The sequence below is a fragment of the Theropithecus gelada genome, chromosome 6 (assembly GCF_003255815.1).
Source record: "Theropithecus gelada isolate Dixy chromosome 6, Tgel_1.0, whole genome shotgun sequence".
NCBI lineage: Eukaryota > Metazoa > Chordata > Mammalia > Primates > Cercopithecidae > Theropithecus > Theropithecus gelada.
The window spans coordinates 9278937-9289016 of NC_037673.1; positions in this window are offsets into that span (position 1 = coordinate 9278937).

Consider the following 10080-nt stretch of genomic DNA (forward strand, 5'->3'; position numbering starts at 1 on the left):
ACCTAACCCCAGACTTCATGACCTGAGAAAGAAAGAACTTTCTGTTTTGCTTTAGCCATCATTGTTTCTGTTCTGTTTTTAGCAGGAGAATGTGATTCCTTACTGATGGAGGGAATTCAGTTCCTCCAGGTCTGGCAGCCCTGAAGCTTCATCCCTCAACATTGCGGCCTATGCAGCCAGTGCCCCTCCCCCTTTCTCCCACCCGGCTTTCCCATCTGCAACCAAGCTTGTTGCACACCACGTGCCAGACGTACGGCTGCACATTCAAAATAGAATGAAAAGACACACAGAGGCGATCCCTGCCCTTTCAGAAGTTACAGCTTACCGAGTTACAGCTTACTGAGTTATGGAACCCACAAGTATGTAATTCTAAACCCTGATACATGCTATGAAGGACAAATATATGGGTGTCTGGTTTAGTCTGGGGAATGGGAGAGGCATCACTGAAAAAGTAGCATTTGAGATGAGAGTTGAAGGAAGAGTAGAGACCAGCAAGAAAGTGGGAAAGATAAAGGATGAGAGTAAGACTCCAGAAAAGGGTGGAAATGGTGATTAACTTTGGAATTTAATTCAAACACACTTGTTAAAGTATCAAGGATATAATAGTAATTGCAAATGAATAGCAATAGATACTGTCATAGTCCATTTCAGGCTGCTATAACAAAACGCCTTAATTCTCAGTAACATCTAAACAATAGCAATTTATTTATCACAGTTCTGGAGGCTGGAAAGTTCAAGATCAAGGCACCAGCAGGTGAAGGCAGAGTCTCTGCTTCCAAGATGGTGCCTCGTTTCTGCATCCTCTGGAGGAGAGGAACACTGTGTCCACACATGACTGAAGAGCTGGATGGAGAAAAGGGCCCAGCTAATTCCCTCCAGCCCTTTTACAAGCCACTAATCCCACTTATGAGATCACAGCCCTTACAGCCTAATCACCTCCGAAAGGCCCCACCTCTTAATACTGTTGGATTGAGAATTAACTTTCAACATGAATTCTTGGGAGGATACAGTCAAACCATAGCATTCTTCCCCTGCCCCCTCGAAATTCATGTCCTCATATACAAAATTCATCCCAAAATTGATAACTTATTGCCAAAATTCTTAACGTGTTCCAGCATTAACTTTAAAGTCTTAAGTCCAAGGTCTCATTTAAACATGATCTATATCAGATACAGCTGAGACTGAAGGTACAATTCATCCTAAGGCAAACTCCTCTAGCCTATGAAATCAAACAAGTGATGTGCTTCCAAAATACGGTAGTGGTACAGGCATAGGATAACATTCCCATTCAGGAAGGGAGAAATGGGCAAGAAGAAAGTGTCACAGGCCCCATGGAAGTCCAAAACCCAACAAGGCAAACTGTTAAATCTTGAGGTTTGAGAATGGTCTTTTTTGAGTCCATGTTTATCCTTCCGTACACACTGGGGCAAGGGTTGGACATCCAAGGGTCCAACCAGCCCTACCCCCATGGCTTTGCTGGGCACAGCCCACGCTGTAGCTCTCACAAGTTGGAGTCTAGTGCCTGTAGCTCTCCTAGGCTGGCATTGCACACTGGTGGCTCTACCAGTTTGGGATCTCGGGGGCAACCCTGACCCCACAGCTCTGCTGGTCATTACCCTAGTAGGCACCCTCTGAACCTATCTCACCTTTGGGACAGTGCTCTGGGCTCTGGGCTCTGGGCTCTCCAAGACATCTTTTGAAATCTACATGGAGATAGCCATGACTCCACAGCTCATACACTCTATATAAATGCAGAGTTGGCACTTCAAGAATGTCATCAAGGCTTATTACTTGTACCTTTCAGAAGGGTGGCCCAAGCCACATCTGAGCCCACTTGAGCCCCAGCTGGAGCAGCTAAGAAGCACTGTGTTAGAATGCGGGGAACAAATATCTGAGGAGGCCGCAGGCAGTGAGCCCTGAGGTGCCACAGGTGCCCTGGGCCCCTCCCTTGAAACCTTTCTGACTTGAAGGCCCTGGTACTCTGGGATCATGATGGGAGCGGCAGCCTCAAAGATTGAAATGCCTCTGGAATCATTCTTCTATTGTCCGGATAAATAGCATCTGGCTTCCTTATAGCCACACTAATATCATATCAAACGTTATGTTTGCTTAGCCATGCCCTTGGTATTCTCTGAATATTCATTTGCAATTACTATTCAGAGGGCTGAGCATGCCCTTTGAACCTTTACAACCTGGAAAGACTGAAAATTTTCCATATCTTTAAGTTCTACTTCCCTTTTTATTATAAATTCATGTTTAATTCATTTCTCTTCTCTTGCATTTTATGATAAACAGTCAAGAAAAGCCATGTAGTACCTTGAACACTTTGCTTAGAGATTTCTTTCACCAAATATCCTAGTATATCACTCTTAAATTCTGCCCTCCACGGAGCACTAGAATACAGACACAATTCAGCCAAGTTCTTTGCCACTTTATAACAAAGATAGCTCCTCCAGTTTCCAGAACATTTCCATCTGACACCTCACCAAAATGACCTTTAGCATCCATATTTCTACCAACATTTTGATTACAATCTTTTACATAATCTCCAAGAAGACTGAGGCTCTGTCTATAACTCTTCTTCTGAGCCTTTACCTTTGACAGTCCATTTATGGAAATCTAGGCTTTTTCTAGCCTACTTTGCCAAACTCAGCCTCTACCCATTACCCAGTTCCAAAGTTGCTTCCACATTTTTAGGTATTCACTACAGCAGCACCCCACTACTCATTACCAATTTCTGTTTTAGTTCATTCCAGGTTGCTATAACAAAAACCTTAAGCTGGTTACTTTATAAATAATAGAAATATATTTCTCATGGTTCTGAAGACTGAGAAGTCCAAGATCAAATCACCAGTAGGTTCAGTATCTGGTCATTGCTTCCAAGGCAAAATTAATCCTTATTTTATTATCAGCATTCCAGTGAATAGAAGAATCATAGGCCAAATACTAACAAATTCAAGGATGTTTTATCATTAGAAAATATGCTAATATAAATCACCTCATCAACAAATTTTAAAAAAAACATATGATTATTTCAATAGCTGCAGAATATGTTTTGATAAAATTAAACATGTGTTTGTCATTCAAAAAAAAAAAAACCTCTTAGCTAACTAGTAATAGAAGGGAATTTACCTAAATTGACAGACTATCTACCAAAAAAAAAAAAAAATCAACAAAAAACTTGTTATTTAGTGGTGAAAAGTCTTAGGCATTCAATTGAAAGAGAAGATCAAGACAACCTGTACTTTCAGTCACTGTTGTTGAAGAGAAATATCTGTAAGGACAAATCAAATCTCCTTATGGATATTTCTCTTCAACATCTAAACAGTGATTGAAAAGGGAAAAGTTAACTTTTAATTTCAGATGATATAATTGTATCTAATAAAAACACTTAGGAAAATCTGCGTATCAACAATTAGAATAAAGAGAAAGTTCTATTAAGTTCTGAAAGACTTTTGTGAAAAAATTATAAAGCTAAATTTAAATCCTAAAGAAGAACAAAATAAATGTATGCTATTCCACATTGATGTATTGGAAGATTCAGTATATAATACCTTGAATATAAAATATTCATACAGAAATATCCATGCTACCCAAATTTATCCTTCAATACAATGTATATCTCATCAAAATCTCAACTGGCTTTTTATGAAACCTAACATCCTAAAGTTTACAAGCAAAGCAAACACAAATTTCCATGAGTGATTAAGGAATGTCTGTAGATTAGGAACAAGGTTGATAAGCATCATATCAATATTGTTCATAGGGCTATAGAAATTAAGACATGGAGATATTGACCCAGGGACAGACATAGAGAACAATAAACAAAGCCTATAAACAGACCTACATAGACCCCCTCTTGAGTGACATGTGACAAAAGAGGTATGGTGGCTCAATGGGGAAAAAAGGTACTCAATAGATGGGCCTAAGACAATTGACTACTCATATGTAAAAACAGTGAATTAGTACCCCCCCTTAAGCTATTTATAGAACAACTTCGAATTAGTTTAAAGCAAAGTGAGAAACAAAACATTACTTATGAAAACCTATAAGACACTATCTGTATGACCGCTGGATGGGGAAGCAGTTCTTAAAACAAGATATAAAGACTAGCCATAAAGAAAAAAAAATCAATACAGTAAACAACATTAAAGTTTAGAACTTCCATATGATGATATACAACTTAAAAACAAGCCATAGCCTAGGGGAAATTTCAGTGCATACAAATGACAAAAGATGGTAGGCAAAATATATTTTCAAAGTCCTACCAATCCATTGGAAAAGGACAAAGCAAAAACTGTACAAATGAAACAAGAAGCTCAATGGCCAATAAGTATAACAACACAAGCTCCCCAATAATCATGGAAAGTCAGTTAAAACCAGGATGCATCATTTCACACCAATCAGAGTAGCAATAATGAAAAAAATCTGACAATACCAGCTGTTATCAGATGTTGGCAAGGGAACCTTTAGAGGTGTAAGTTGGTACAATCACTTGGGAAGGCACTGTGGCCACTCTTGCAATGTCTAAAATGTACATTCCATGCAGTGCAGGTGACAAGGTTGCAGAAGGGACATGTAGTATACTGCCAGTTTATATAAAGTATGCAAACCAAAAAATCAGATCTATATTTTATGGATACATGTACAGTAGTAAAATAGCACAGAAATGATAAATAATAAATTCAGTAATATGACAAGGGAGGGAAAAGGGAGATTGTGCAAAGATCATCAAAGGCCACCAACTTTATCTTTGATTCTGTTTTCCACTAAAATGAAAAAAAAAATGCAGCAAATAATGAAAAATGTTAAGATCAGACAGAGATGCTTTGGTGGGTGTTCATTAGATTATTATCCTTTTCTGTATGCTCAGAAGATTTCATAATTCAATAGAGAGGGTTAATAGGAAGGAAGAAAGTGCAGACAGGAGGTGGAAACTCATTAGAGCAGTTTTGTCCTGAAGAGAAACAAATAAACTGGTAGCAGGTGGACCTGTGCACAGAGGGTTATATTCCACAGTGGGTCATTGGAAGCATGTTTATATGTTGGTTGAGATAACTCCATGTACAGTGAGAAAGTGTCTACATAATAGAGAAATAAGATAACTCCAGGAACGAAGGCTTTGGAAAGGTAAGAGTTCACAGGAGTTCGTTTGGAGACAGTAGAGCCCCCGCCTTGAATGGTCATTGGAGTAGGAACCAGGGAGACCAGGTAGAGGTAGAAATGGATTCTTCAGTGGTGCAAATTGTTCGAGGGCTTGCTGCCCTGGGGGCTTATGTTTTAGTAATGAAGTATAAGGCTAGATTTGGGTGGGGAGTAGGGAAAAGACATGAATGTTAGAAAAAGACATGAATGTTAGAAAAGAGAAGAGAAACTATGAAATCGACATCTTGGAAATCAGGCAAACAAAACTTACTGGGAACGTGTACTGGAATGTCCATGCGGTGTTGGATGACCAGTCAAGGCTCATGGTAATCACCCTAAAGTGAACCCCATCAGCATATTTGTGGGATTTTCTCGAGGAACATTCGGTAGCTCAGGCACCGGTGTGGATAACATGGATGATTGATTCCAACCAGGAGGTAGCATCCCCAGACAAACCGGAGAGAGGAACGAAAAAGTCAAGGATGTCTGCAGGGAGGCGACTTTAAGGATGGTCACACAATGTAAGCTAACAAGGAGGACACAGAGAGAAAAAGGATCATGGTTTCAACAGACTGGAGGACTAGAGGAGGTCCAGAATCCGAATGTTTACTTGTGGTCCAAGATGTGTTCATGATAATAGGGGCTGCAGTGGAATTACTATTGTTAGAGGAGAGGACAGATGGCCAGCCTCCTAGAGGTGTGATCAGTATAGATGTTTAAGTCAGCAAAAAGAAACTTCAATGAACAAAGCAATGTGACACAGGATGTTCAACAGACAACAGCCACAAGCAAAATCATTTTATAGATGTTGAAAATGTGGTCCAGAGAATGAATCTCTACAAAGTAAATCCCAAACTAATAACCGAAAGAGCCCGTGAGTATTTGACTCCAAGCTCCCTTCTCTTTCTAGTACCAAACTGCTTATACAAGTTTCAACACAGTAAACTTTAACAGTTATACAATGGAATTTTATCTGAATCTCCAATAACTCCCCTCAAAGGAGCTGAGGATGACCCTTAACCGGTATGACTAATCAGAAATATCTGGGGAATTTTTTCAACATACACAAGCCAAGGCTGACGCTATACGTAGTGAATCAGTCTCCAAGGGGTAGGGTCCAGGCCTGTGGTTTCAGAAACGTTTCCCAGGTACATCTGATGCTCAGCCTGTTCAAGAACCAGTGGACTTCAGATTATTTTCAGTACCAAACCTCACCTGTTTTTAAAGCATAGATCATTCCGATAGTCCTGAGAAACAACTGGACCAAGAGAACAAACAAGACTTTAGTGCCCAGTTGTGTTTATCTGGCCATCTCTAAGGTTCTAGAATTATTGTTTTGCATGTACTATATAGCAACTCATTCCATCCTGGACTGTATTAAGAAACATGTTTTCTATTCTGTACCTTATGTAATCACAAAAGAGTCTTAGTGTTTGCTTATTGTGCTCAAAGATTCACTTTTATCAATTTATTGATGAAATATCCACTTTTACCAATTTATTTCTATAAAGTGTTTTGCTTATCAGTAATGTCCTCTGCAAAATTCTCATTGCCAGATGTATTACTTTAGGGACTACGTAAATTATGGTGGTCTCTGTCTCACTCACACACACACCTTTTCTCTTCTGCTAGGATCAGCTTTCACAGCTGTGTGCATGGGGGAAGGGGCCTCTCTGGGATATGAACTGAGGAAGAACGCCCCAGTGACCTTTGTTTCCTCTCTCCTACCCCAACTTTCCAGCTCAATCAGCACAGATGTGATTATGTAATCATGCCAATATAAGAGCTACGATTATGTTTACTTCACCCTTCCCCTACCTCTAGGAGATAATACCATTTCAGCTCACCCAGGGAAATATATCAGAATTTTGGCCAACTGCAGAAATGGCCTATATAAATACACTGCTCCCAGAAAATTCTGCCACACCTTCCAGCCTCCGCCAACTCAAACACTGAGTGAGCTGGATTGCCTTCTATTTCATCCCCTGGAGCGTCATGGGGTGGAGTGTGTGGACGTAATGTCAGATTCATCCCTATGTGTGACAGCATCAATGAAGTTATAAATATCTAAGGCTTGTGGCATTCCCTAGCGAAGTGTCTCACAATATGCCTTTCATATATCAATAACTAACAGGTTTTGGGGATTTCCTGCTTGCCCGGCTCTAGTCTGAGGTTTAAAGTATTAACTTACTGAACTCTCAAATTAACTGTGCTGGGGAATGTTATTACGCCCACTTTGTGGATAAGAACACTGAGGCACAGATAGGTTGAGTAACCTCCCCCACGATGAAACAGCTAGGAGGCATAATTGGGAGTCAGATGGTGGCATTGCTGACTTCAGAGACTGGCTCTTCCCCAACACCTCCATGGTACACGAGGGCCAGGGTTGGCAAACTCTTCCCGTAAAAGGTCAGAGAGCAAATTTGTTAGGCTTCGTGAGCCATACAGTTTCTGTTGCAACTCTAGACAATATGTAAGTGAATTGTGTTCCAATAACAATATATTTACAAAAACAGACCAGATTTGGCCTCCAGGTCATAGTTGCTGATCCCTGCTCTAGCCCAGTGGTTCTCAATTTGAGCATGCTTTAAAATCATCAGAAGGGCTTTCTAAAATCAGACCGGTGCCCAGCAACATCCTGAGTTTCTGATTCAGTGGGCTTTGGATGGGGCCCACACTTTGCATCTTTAGCCGTTCCCAAGTGATGCTAATGCTGTTGGTCTAGGAACCACCCTTTGAGAACCACTGCCTAAAGGAACTTTAACAAACACAGCCTGCAGGTTATCTTCTGAAAGCACGTCAACATTAATGTAAAATCTTACCATTCCTCTAAGTCTTGATGACTTAGAGACTCCTTTGTCTTGCAATCTCTGGACAAAGACCATGTTTTATCTTCTTGGTATTCACAGTGTCTGAGATGGTGACTTCTGTGTCCTGGGTACTCAAAAATGGTTGCTTGTGGAATGAAACTTAAAGGAATGACAGTAATGCTACGTTAGGTTGTTCCCGTTAATTTTAAAATGTGACGAAAATACTCAGGATTGGAGTAAATCGCTTTAACTCAGAGAATGACATTACCTAAGATAGGCAACTTGTTTCTATGGTACAGTAAGTCATTTTTCCCAGTTCACTCATTTAAAGAAAATATACACCTTAAGATAGTCCTGAGTTTTGCCCAAGTCACATTAAATGTAGCCTGCCCCAAGTTATGATCCTATATAAGAAGCAGCTCTTGCTTGTCAAGATATTGTTCCTTAGGGATGAAGGACAAAAGAAGTTGTAGGTTATGGGATTTTGCAGAAGGCATTACCAGTCCCAGCAAAACCAGTTCTTACAAAAAGATTGGGATCAGGCTGACTGGACACACCTAGATATAACTTGAGCAGAGGATACCTGGCAGGACTGATTTCCCCCTTGGGTAAACAGCCAGATGCAAGGCAATGTGCAGGCCATTTAAAATCTCAGTGCTGTGACCAAACCAGAGCCTCGTGGTTCACTCTATTTAGAAAAACAGGTGGGAAATTAAAAATCCTCCAAACTATTTTGAATTGGAAAAAGAAAACCTCATTTGGTTTCAAAGCATTTTTTTTTACTTTTCCTAACTCTGAGAAAATGTGAACACTGTAGCAGATTAAAAAGACTGCTCGCTGCCTTCCATATACACAAATCAGGGCTTTCCTGCGTCCAAATGTTAATTTGAACTGACAGAACACTCTCGGCACTTTAATTTTATTTCATAACGAAAAGGCAAACTTAACTTCTAAGCATTTTTATTCCAAGTTTAATGGCTTACATTCCCAGGGTCAGCAAGCAGATGGAGTTGGAGACGAGAATGTATAATTGCAGATTATGAAACAGCAAAATTAATATTATTTTGTTAATGTCAAGATAGGATTTGAGAGCTAGAAGGGATTTTCAAGATCATTGATCCTAAACCTCATCATACAGATGAAGACACTGAGGCTGAAGTGATTATGTGTCCTTCACATAACTGGCTTTGCAGAGCCAGTTGGGGACGGAGCTGCATCTGCTGCCTGGTCTCCTGGCAATTAGGCCAGTCCTCCCACTGCAGTACACCACTATCCTCATCAATTCCTTACAGGAAAGAGGCTCTTATCTATCCTTCACTGCTTTACCTTTCAGTGTAGAAGTGTGTGTGTGTGTGTGTGTGTGTGTGTGTGTGTGTGTGTGTGTGTGTGTGTGTGAAATAAATGAGAAGGAGGAGGGGGAGGGGGAGGGGGAAGGGGACGAGGAGGAGGAGGAGGAGAAGGAAGAAGGAGAAGGAAAAGCGAAGAGCCAGAACTGTTGGAGTGCAACCACTTGCAAATTTCCCAGGGGCCTAGCTCCTTCCGTCTGTGACTCTGCCATTCTCAGTGGGCTGCCCACATCGTCATGGTCCATGGTTAACCATCACCTTGAAAATTCCAGCCAGGAGGGAGGAGAGAAAGAAGTGGAGTGCATACTCTTCCCCCTACAAATGTGCCCTGAATGGCACACATGCATTTCCTTGGCCAGAACTTACTTGCATGGACAGACCTAGATTGTGGGTCACCATGCGCCCAGCTAAACATAGTATATAGTATTATATCCAAAAGAAACAATGGTCACTGAGGGCTATCTAGAGGTTTCTTAGTTGACTCGCTGGCCATCCAATATCTGTGCTTACCTTTCATCTCACGTAAAGAACACACGTATCCTCGACCTAATGGAGGCAATCTGTGTATGTCTTATTGCTACTGCTTTCACCTTCAAGTTCATGATCTGTACCTAACACACAGTGTTATTCACTAAGTCCAGGCTTCCTCCTCTCAGTTGAACAACTGTAAACTAAAAGACAAGTTTTCTGTGCACCCATTGGATCCAATATAGAATGGTAGAGTAGGAACAGAAACTTCAGTGGCAGACAAATGGCAGTGGTGGATCCCTGCTAATGAA